This window comes from Siphateles boraxobius, unplaced genomic scaffold (genome assembly GCF_051911475.1).
Source record: "Siphateles boraxobius isolate OS27281-9 unplaced genomic scaffold, OSU_SipBor_1 31, whole genome shotgun sequence".
Classification (NCBI taxonomy): Eukaryota; Metazoa; Chordata; class Actinopteri; order Cypriniformes; family Leuciscidae; genus Siphateles; species Siphateles boraxobius.
Window position 1 is genome coordinate 16,076,248 of NW_027508931.1, and position 12,049 is coordinate 16,088,296.

Here is a 12,049-nt window from a genome sequence, read left to right on the forward strand (position 1 = left end):
CCATCTCAAATTTGTCTGGTGAAATGTCATCACTGAGGTCTTTCAGTACCTTAAGTGCATCTTGCACTTCAGAACTTTTTTCTGTTTTCCTGTTCACTGAAACGACTCCAAAGTATTCTCAAGAGGGCCTCATAAACCAGTTTATGAACTCTTACACCTCTGTTGTAGCTTCGACCTTCCAGTGTTTTTGAAGCTGAGCCTTCCGCAATCAAACTTGCTTCAATGCATAAATCTCTCAAACCTGCATCCTGAAAGCGTTTGCCTATAACTGCCATCCACGTGCAAATTGTGTGGAATGTTCCAAGTCTGAGGATGATCCCACTAAACTTGTCCTCATGCTTCCACTTAATTTCCATAGCCTTGGCATATAAGGCCTGATTGAATACAAGTATTATCTCTTTCAGAACGAGGGTTTTCATGATTTTGTGAGACAGCACAAATATCTCATGTACAGTTGCCATATCAGAGGCAGGGCCATTGATGGTAAGAAGATATCCAATGCTACTTTGAGTAACGGTCACATTCTTTCTAGTACGTATGTTTAAGCCAGTCCACCCAGGAATAGGTTGATTCTGTTGAGCATGCAGTCTGGTGACTAACCATCCTACATTCTTCATTCTGGCCTTGTTCCAGCATTCTTGATAATCTACTTCTTGATGGACCATGGTAGGAGCTGAGGCCTTAGCGCCGGCATTGTACACAGGCAGGTTCTCAGGCATGACATCTTTGATACTTCTTTGCCTTTTGGGCACTTCATAGGACATTGGTGGGAGTGATGGACCCTCTGTCAAAGGCTGGACTGCAATTCCATTGATCCTGTGGGATGTTCCCTCTCCAGTCAATGTCTCTTCGTTTCTGGCTATGTTGTCCCATCCTAATGTCGTAGGCACATTGGGCTTTATGTTGCTAGGGAGAACAGCCAAACCTGCAGCATCTGCCATGGTTAATTTCTGCAGGCACAAAGCTGTATCTATCTCCTCTTACAAAGTGTAAGATACAGAGTGTCCCAGGCGATTCAATTCAACATTTCCTGTAAGCGCCTTAATAGCATAAGGAATCAAAATATGCTTGGGCATTCTTATTCTTCCTTGAGTCACTGCATAAGTTATATCTTGTCCAAAAGACACGACAAAGTCTTTGTACCTTTTCAGAAGCCTTTTCAAATGAGTCACAACTCAGCAATACAGCCAAAAACTCTTTGATTTCACAAGCCAGCTTTACTGATTTCTGATCAAGTTCAAAAGGATTAGGTGGCCAAGATACTGACGGCCTCTCTTTCTTGATGGCCGTGCGTAGAATCAAAGCTGTTTCCTCTATGCGGTCTGTATAGGTTGTTTCTTGACTAAGCTTGTCATGTATTTCACTGTTCTCAACAACAAGATGCTCCATAGACAAAGTGTCAGGATACATCAGTAACCTGCCATTGTTAGACTTGCAAAAATTTAGGGAATCACCAAATTCTGCCTCTAATCTTCTTCTAAGGTTCTTGATGGTTGATTTCATCAGAGTGTCAATGCCACGTTTGTGCATATACTCTCTGATTCTACATGTGAGAATTGTAAACTTAATAACACAAGGATGTTCCATCAGTTCTTCCCGTATGTATTCAAAAACTCGTCAAATGCAGCTGCTTCTGTGGCTTTATACCTGTTTTTTTATATATTCTGTGGCTTTATACCCTTTATATCAGGCACTACTGACCTCTCTGAAGGGGCATCACGAGATGTAAGGACTCTAGTATAGTTCCTGTAACAACTCTTGTGGTAGTGAGCATCTGCTGCTATCAGCTCTCTGGTAACTGCAATCATTATTTTATCCTGGTTGGCTAGAGCTGCATTTCTAACTGCAGCATCAGACTGCCAAGACACTGACTGCATTAACGGCCTCCTACTTTTTGCTCCTGGTCTGAACTTTGAAGACTTCTCACAAAAGATGCAGATTTTTTCAGCTCTGAGTTCGTATGGACCCTCTAGCCATTGTTTCTGTAGTGTCTAATGGCTTGCTTTTGAGAGTTTCCAAATCCCTTTTGATTGTAAAGAGACTCCGGCACCTCCTGTGATACCATATTTGTGGAACCTCTCCTTCAGAACAACTCTCAGCCGAATCTAATATGTCTTTATAATTTCTTATTTCTGCTGCCTAGACCAATGTTGTCCACGAATTCCATTCCTTTGGTGTTGTTAAATTCTTTTCTGGGTCCTCTTCAGTGCAGTGTATTAAACACTTGTTTTCAATTTTAGGCCGTTTCTTTTGAGGAGATCTCTCTTCCTTAAACTTATACATATTTCTGCAAGCTTTAAATTAATTTGATGTTTATTGTCTGCCTTCAGGAGTGTAATATAATAAATGTCTGCTTATGTGTGTTTCTGTATATAGTCTGCATCTAATATAAAGATATCTCAAGCACCAGTACACGGACATTCAACGTACAATTTGGACAATTAGCATTCACTTCACTTGTTTTTTAGTTATCCATGGTAATTAGAATACAATGAATTGACTTGATAGATTAATCAATAATTGTATAATATATAACATTGCAAAATCCATTCTTACCTGTTACATGGAAGCATGTACAGACTAGTCTTCAGTTTTAAAACAATGAGTGAAAGCTGTACACCACTATGTTTTATGTAGAGTAATAATCATAATAACTATATTATTGAAACAAGTTAAAGTTTTGACAATATTCTAACCAAGATATCACTAAGTATAAATGTTTTGGTACCAAAAATAATGAATTAAAGAAATAACTGACCTTACGTGGAATTTGCCAAATTTTGGGAGGGTCATACATAAAATTGGTGATTTTTGTACCTTGAGCTACCCACTAAGAATTGCTATCATGCATTTTTGTGGTCCAGGGACATCCCTCTGTTGAATGAAAAAAGAGCAACATTGGTGCCCTCTTATGATACTAATTTCTGAAATTTGGGGGTCTACCTCACGGACTAAATAGGAAGTATCATCTGCAAAACTTGAAATGGCGATTTACTTCAAATCAGGTAGGCTACTGAATAGGGGTGGGGGGAAAAATCGATTCTTTGATGCATCGCGATGCGGACGTGGACGATTCTGAATCGATTCACAATGAAAAAAATCGATTTTCAAAAAAAAAAAAGATATAGATTTTTTTTTATAGATATATAGCCTATTTATAATGACGTAATATTGACGGAACTCTGGAGCGCGGAAGTGCAGTGCCCGGACCGTCTGTCTGTGGCGTGTGCACATAACAGAGACGCGATGGCTGAGCGCGAAATCCAAACACCCTCCTCGTTAAAAGCTGACGTGTGGAAATATTTTGGCTTCTATGAAGTTGAAGGGGGAAAGGAGCAGGACAAGAGCCACACTAGTTGTAAGCTTTGTAGAATAAAACTAAAATATTTCGGCAACATGACAAATATGAGAACCCATACACGTTTCCACCCAGAGCAGGAAAAACACTCGGCTGTACCAGAGCCGTTTCTCTCTATGGCTCTGGGCTGTACCGGTGTTCAGACGATTTCTGCTGCCTTGTCGAAAAATGCTACCCAAGCGCGAATCGATCACAGATAATGTTGATTCATTCTCAATTGTTTCCATAATGGTGTAAATCTCACAATATTATGACATCGTTATTTCATTTTAATCAGGGTAAGTGTATGAGCATATTTTGATATTTTAAATGAACTAGCAATTATCACATTTGATATAACAAGTAAAAATGACATTATTATATGAAATAAAATTATAATAAAATTCGAAGTTAAGAGTACAGTATAATGTACTGTTTGTATTTTTACAACGGTGTGAAAAGTAAAAAATTATCATCAAATATTCATCTTTGACCTGTCGAAGTTTCCTACAAGTCTCCACAGCAAGGATGCATAGATTTATGGGCGTGGTAAGCAGAAGAAAAATGAGTCTGCACATGCGCATAACCAGTAAGTAGCACATCTCGATGTGTGGAATGAATCGTCAGAACACCTGTTGTTGTTATATTATTAATTTACTACAAGTATGCTGCTAGTTCAGGCACACATTTATTTTCCAGTAGGTTCTTTGCAATGCTAATAAAATATATTGTACGTTAATTCTTTATGGGTCATTACTTTGTACTTTTAAAGCAAAATATTTATATTCACTCACACACACACAAAAGATTCAGATAATCGATAATCGCTTTAGCATCGAATCGCAGCCCTCTGAATCGTAATCGAATCGTGAGGTGCCTAGAGATTCACACCCCTACTACTGAACACTATATCAAATATTTGTGTCACTGTCACTTGATGATGGATCTGGTGAAGAAGCTGTCAGCGATCAAAATACTGATTTTGAAGATGCTGAAAATTATAGTTTTGAGAATATGTTTGAGATTGCTAATATGAGCCAGATGCTGAATGCTCTGGGAAATGAGCTCTGATGAGGAGAGTGATGATGGTATAAAACACCTGCTCAAACTGAACCCTTCCAAGCTCCAAAAGGTAACAAAATATGCTTTATTTTATTCTTCTGTAATTGTTACTCCTAATATCATGAGAGTTTTATATCATATCGACAGGTGGAGATCTATTCGTGTTAGATTTATAGATCTGGGTGCTAAAGATCAGAATGTAATCATGATTGGCGAAACATTAATGTATTTAATGGTTGATTAAATTGTAAATTGGTTGAATTATTATTAAAAGATTGTTTGCCCATAAATAAAAGTTTAGTAGGGAGACAACCTTAGTTTACTTAAAGGTGAGTAATAAGTTTTGATGGGACAAACTGTATTTAAAACTGGACATTTAAATATAGCAATACTGTAAAGTATATAATGTGTATATATACATACTATTTGGGGGATTAGTCAATTTAGTGTTAATTAATTTTATTTAAAAAGAAAATCAATTAATTGCTTATTTTGATGAAATTTTATTAAACCGCTCACAGACATATAACTAGAAAACAAATGAAATTACCCATTAAACACAAAAGTATTATGAATTAATTTAAGACATTTCTCCTTACATATAGAAGTTTTTTTGCATAAAGGATTTTTTAAAACTGAGATTAAATTCTCTCATCATTTACTCACCCTCACTTTGTTCCAAACCCATTGAGCGTGCTAAATGGCAGAATTACAATTTTTGGATGAACTATTAGGGAAGAATGACTGGTAACCCTTAAAAGGTTATATCTGACAGAACCCTTTAAGATTCTATATAGAACCTATTCTTCTAACATTTTATCACTGCACAGGCTAAACCAATCAGTAGGCTGATTTTTAGATGGGGGTTTTCTTACTGGTTAGGTGGAGACATCATCCTAAACCAGCCAAGACCAGAAAACCTGGGGCATGTTCAAGCTCAAACCGGTGCGCACCGTTTTACTACGGTTTCCAGCCCAATATCAGCAGCAACATGTAGGCTAAATCACGCGGTATTAAAAAGACAGCTTGCACACGCTCAATGGGTCATTTACAAATAAAAGTAACGTCATTTACAAAATTGTCCGCTGCTGCAGCTCGTATACGCAACAATTGAAGATATTAGAAGACATGTTTGTCGTAAGAGTTTTATAGTAAAAATATAGTATATCAACAGTGATCAGCAATAATGATAAGCCTAATACTCACAATAAAAATGTCATATAGATCATACCACAGTCTCAGAGGTAAGAAGTGGATTATCCTTCACCTGAAATGTTTGTATGTTCATCCTGAAATGCAAGGGCAAATGTTGTATTACAATTAGGAACCACAGTTTCCACAAATCCCTTCCCTCAGTTGAGATGTTCTCTTGTATTCTGGACGGCAAGGGAAGTGAATGTAACATCGAACGTATTTTGCAGTATTAAACACAAATTTATACCGATTTCATCAGGCTTCGAAAATTCTTCAAAAACAACACAACGGATGGCCTTCTACGCTTCCATAGTTGCAACTCTTGCATCATCAGAACAGCGTGTTCAACGCACCACTGTTTCCGTTTAAAAAACGCTTTGCAACTTTTTGTCGTAGCCCTGGTTAGTTGAGTTACGTAATTGCAGGAAATCATTTCTCTAAACCGATGCTGCCAACAACAAAAAAACGTTAATCATTCTTGAAAACTAAGTATGTCTTTTGTAGTGAACCCTCTTACGAAATGTGGATGGATCTGTTCAAACAGTTTAAGTGTCAACAGGCTGTTTTTTTTTCTGCATTTGGAGAGAGAGGATGCACGCGTTGCAGCATGTATGGATCCTTCCTACATTCCCAAGGACTTTCACTGGCAGTAAAGAACATGAGCAGATGTAGCTTTTTTTTATTGGAAGGAAGTGTTTATGTGGTGCTTTATTATGTACTATTGTACACCCAAAGCACTTTACAATCATATCAGGGGTCTCGTCTCACTCACCACCAGGGTGCAGTGTACATGCGTCACTTAAATCACAAGTCATTTAAAGGTGTGGTAATGAGTATATCAGATAACCACTTCCCCCCTCTCTTTCGTCAGGGAACCAGTCAAGGTCTTTTCCCTTGGCAGTATGAGAACACTCCCAATAGGAGCTGTTCAACCATTTAGAATGAATGTAAATTGGAGGGAGCTGGTTAGCTGATTTATCTGAAAGATTGGTGATTGATTGTCAACTTGTAGAGCCTCTTCTGTATTATCAGCACAAAGAATTTATTAACAAAATATAAACAAGAATAACTTAAAACAACTACTAAATGAATGCCATGAATGAGAAAGGAATAAAGTGCATGAGACGCATAAAATACAAGTGATTATGTTAAGTGTGGCTATGGAAAAGTTACGTTATCTTATGGAAAGATAAACTGTTGTTGACAGGCTTGACATGAAGCTCTGTGGGATGCCGATCTTGCCTGGAGCACCAAAAGGGTCCTAAAATATGGAATATGCAGACCTGAAGTAGGTGCAGAAGGTCCTAACAATCTGGATCTGGAACACACATACGAAGGTACCTTTGAGTGACGGTTCGCTCTCCTGAGCTTAACAATGTTGCAAATGTCTCTGTATATCGACTGCCTCTCTGGGCCAGACATTCAGAACTTGGTTAATCTGCTTTTGTCTCTCTGGCATGAGACTCGGGAAATGCTGTAGTTGTTTCCTCACAGACTGGAGGCTCAGAACGTGGTCGTATCTGGTGCTGACTCACAAGCTGTTGACTACAGTCTCTTCCTTCAAATACTGGAGACTCAAAACTTTGTTGATCTGTTTCTGTCTCTCCCTTACAGGACAGACTCAGAACGAGGATTTATCTGTTAATGTCTCACTGGATGACCCAGAGTCCCAGAACAAGGAGTGTATGTTGAAAGTGTATTTTTATCCCTTTCCAATGAGGAGGAGATTGCAATTTGGTGCTTTTCCATTCCAGTGCTGTGATTGGCTGCTGGCATCAGAGGACACACACAAACAGTGTGGCCCTCTCTTCTTTCCCCTGTGGAGCTCATTTGCATTTAGCAAACTGTTAGAAGTCTTTAAAGTGCCTTAAGGAATATTCTAAACAAATTAAGTCCAAACAAGATGGAAAAAGATTGAACGGTCATGTATTCATTAATTTGTACGTTAACACCTTAATTTCTGCAAATGTTAGACAACACATAGCTGTTACAGAGAATACTTATCCCTCGTAATAGTGTGTAGTTTACATCAGTTTTTAAGGTTTCCAAACATGGACTAATTTCGGTGGATCATAGTGGCCACTGCTGGTACATCCGGAGGTCCTGAGGAATTTGTATGGCAGTCGCATGCCAAAACCTTAGGAATTAGTCTCTAGATGGGTTAAAGGCAGAAACTGCATGTGGACCAATGAGAAGTCCTGTCCTTCCTGGGATTGGTTCCAGAGCTGGTCTTCTTGCCCTCTAAGCGGTTTCTGGCTGTTGTCCTAGCATCTTTATCTGATGGTGTTGGACAGTTTGGATCTTGGTGGACTAACACAATCAATCAAAATATAGCAAACCTTTGTCCACTGTTACGGATAGAGAGTTGGATAGATAAACTTGGCTCTGGAATGTGCCGTTCACCACAGCAGCATCCACCTATATGATTCAACAGCAGCCACAGTGCACTCACCACACACCAGACAAGAAGAGAGAGAGAATTATAGAGCCAGTTCAATAGAGAGGGATTATTCGGAGGCCTTGATTGATGAGGGCCAATGGAGGGAATTTGCCCAGGACACTCTCTTTATAAGAAATACCATGGAGTCAGGACCTCGGTTTAATTTCTCACCCGGAGGACAGTGCTTGTTAAAGTATAGTATCCCCAACTAGGCTACAGGGTAAAATAGCTGCGGAATGCTCACAGACTACTAAAATATGTAATGGTGGTTGGAACAACTGATTCCAAGTAATACGGTCACACCTCAAAGTAATAAAATAGCTTTTTTTCACCTTTAAAAATAATTTTCAAATAGAATATTTCTTGTATCTGTCAGGAATGGATACTGACTTTAACAGTTTAATGTAATAATCTTCATTGCATATTTTATGCATAAGTCACATTTTGATAAGTGTCACAGTTCATCTTGACTTTATAGCCATGATGAAATAATAGTGTTTTGTTGAGCTACCAAAGATGGGCTTAACATCTGTCATTCTTGTTAACTTCTAACTAGAGATTAAATTAGATGTATAAGTTTAAAGACAGCATAAGGAAAATATGATTTCCTTGAAAATTTGAAGAAGTTTTACACCAGCAGAAAGATAACTGTATTAAGTATATACTGAATCGTCACTGTAGTCGTCACTATGTTTGTGTTTGAACAAATGTGCACTATAATTGCCCTTTTACAGTTGACCTCTCGTCTAAATCAAGCCATGATTCTACATAGAGAAGAGTAAGTTCCTTAAAAAATGCTGCGTTTCTTCTTATCCGTAGTTCCTTTCCTGGAAAGTTGTATTGGGTACTATTGAATCTGTCCCAAAAAACCCATTAGAGGTCATTACATTTAGAAAGGAGATAATGTTCATTTGTGTTGTGTGTGTTCATTTCCTCCCCTAATTTCCCTAGTGCTGCCAGCTGCATGTTCCCCACAATCCAATTTACTACATTAATTAGTATTAGTACATGTGTGCAGAATTGAACAGGCGTTCTGCTGGGGTCTCTGTCATCAGCGGGGGATTATAAAGTCAAACCTGACAACGGATATTAGATCGAGATGATGGGGAGATGGACGAGGATGGTTTCAACCTATTTCATAATTATGTGCCAACTTCCATTGAGTCTCGGGCCATACAGCTTGAGGTTTCAGAGGCTCCTGGCAATTCAAGTCACTGAGGCACTGGCCCGGTCTGTAATCCAGCTCTACTGTGGATGGAAATGTCCGTTAGATATTAACTGAAACCTGATTAGGTATGATCCCATGAAGAACCTGAACTTCTGCATCCCACTCAACATGAGCCGTTACTGCACATGCTCCAACAAGTTCCATGTTGAGCATGTGATGCATTTCCCAGTTTCCATTTCCATTAATTTCTTGTCTTTTCTCGCTACTATGACAAAAATGGCGAAAAGAAAATTAGCCCAGGTGTGGATTCAGCTATACAAAATAAAGGAAATTAATGTCTACTCACCCGAACAAAAAGGTTCACTGGGGTTCTATATAGAACCCTAGGGTTCTTGACTCGTTTTTAAAGAACCTTTTGTGCCAAAAAGATTCTACAGTATATAAGAAAAAAAATGAAATATGAAATTGAATTTTTAATTTAATTAATTAAAACTAAACCCATAAAATTAGTACATGATGGGAATCCCTAAAAGCTTAAATGAACCATCTATATAGAACCTTTTCTTTTAAGTGTAATGTAGGCAGATAAGTCTATCACTAATATCAGTTGTACTAATATTTCATGCATATCAAATGCTAGCACAGATCTGCAACTTGCATCAAATAGTCAATCAAAGCCTATCACTGAAGACCAGCAGACTTATGTTGTACATGTAAGGCTGGAGCCAAGCTGTCTGGACACAGAAAGGGCTTCTCTCTGAGAACATGAAGGACTGAGATTGATTAATTAAATGCATATATTTAAACTCTTCTGTGTTTCACAGTCAACATATGGCTTTTTGCCCAGGGTAAAGAAAGACAAGCAACACCTTACCCTAACAAGGCACCATAATGGATGGCACTCATCTCTTCTTGGTGGAGGTGGAAAAACAAGTTCCTTATGACCCGCAGGATTTCCTGTATAAAGATTCAAATGCAAAAGAAAAGGCATGAGAGTCAGCTGTTTTTGTCATTTGTCAAACAAAAAAATAGGTGTTGTCTTTGACTCTGAGCTTTGTCTTGAAAAAACAATTAGCTCAGTTAAAAACAGCTACTATCATTTGAGAATTATTTCTAGTTTCTTTAAATCAACATTTATCTTTCAAGATTTGGAAAAGGTTATTCATGCATGTATTACATCACTGCTGGACTATTGTAATTTTTTATACCATGGTCTTCCTCAATCTTCACGTTTGCAGATGGTTCAGAAAGCATCACAGAGTGTTAACTAGTGCAAAAAAATGTGATCATATCACTCCAATTTTAGCTTGTCTTCACTGGCTTCTGGTCTTTTTTTTAGAATTCAATTTAAAATGTTGCTTTATTTGATTGTTTTTAATGTATTTAAAAACATTTTATTGTATTTTGAAGTAATACTTTTGTTGTATTGAAGTAATGCATTGAATAATGCGTTGTTTACATTTAGTGTGTTTATACGTTAATACGTCTATGAAAGATTGTATAACTGCACTGTGTACAAAGATAATCGCAATGCTGACAAACAATTTCCAGTAACAACTTTTGGATTTGAAAGAAAAAAAGAATAAATGTTGTGTTTGTGTATAGCCTACAGCCACAGTTCAGTTGCACACAAGTGTGGCATATGTGAAAGGACAATAATAATGTGCTGTTCCTGCATCGCATATGTACTGAAACACACACCGCATACGCACTGCAAATGTGTGAACCTGGCTTAAGCTAAATGCACAATAGTCAAGCCCTTAGATCAATTAAAAAAAACATTACTGGGTGTGCATTTTGAGACAAAACAGTGGCACTGGCATATTTTAAGTTATGTCGGTGGAAGTTGATTTCAGTTAAAACTCAAACTCAAACATGCATTTTAGTCTAGGACTAGGCTTAAGCCTTGTCTGTGAAACCTGAGACATGTCTCCCAGAATGCTTAACAGCGATGGGACTAAAAAGTATGTTCTTCTAGATAAAGTGAGCTCTAATTAATCTGGAACGTTGTGTTCAGAGGCCACTGCTCAATAAAGCATGCCAATTTCAGTTAGTCCGGTCAAAAATGAAAAGTATCCCATAATTTGCTCACCCTCAAGCCATCCTAGATGTATATGACTTTCTTCTTTCAGCCAAACACAATCAGAGTTATATAAAAAAAAAAAACATCCTGTCTCTCTTCCAAGCTTTATAATGGGACTGAATGGTACATTAGATATTGAAGCCCAAAAAAGCGCATGCATCCATCCATCATAAAAGTAGTCCATACCGCTCCAGGGGGTTTAAAAGGGGCCTTCTGAAGTGAAGCGATTTGTTTTTGTAAGAAAAATATCTATATTTATAACTTTTTGGTCATGTAACCACTGGCTTCCAGTTCACTGGAAATTATAGAAGGACATTTTCATAAACACTAGAACATCTTGCAGTCTTCTTTTGCCAAGTTTTGTCTACACTTGCCAAGTTTTTTTTTTCATACTTCCGGAGCAACCTAATTTGTGTGAAAATAAATGATCAGTTTGTTTTGATTCAAAAATCAAGTAAAAAATATATAGAGGTGGTAAGAGGAGTATATTTATCCTACACATGTTATGCAGTAAGAAATGTAATTGATGGCATTTAGTGAACCTAGTGTTGGTTTAAGGACATAGTATTAGAGTATTAGATTTTATTGTCATGCCTGTGGTTATGCCGTAACTTGTTCACTTGTTCTTCGCCTTTAGAATTGAGCAAAAACATGATCGAGTTTGCATGGATCACATAAAATCAGTAAACCTGCAATGCCTTGTAATATTAGTCAGAACAGTTGTGAAAATTTGGTTCAACCGTGTGTGTGTGTGTGTGCGTGCGT

The 12,049-nt window shown here is 37.8% G+C and overlaps 1 long non-coding RNA gene across 1 annotated transcript in view; it reads right to left on the reverse strand.

The window, feature by feature from the left end:
• LOC143696964 (uncharacterized) overlaps positions 1-12,049 on the reverse strand; it is a 466,435-nt gene that overhangs the window by 262,955 nt on the left and 191,431 nt on the right. The gene's annotated exons all lie outside the window — the stretch shown is intronic.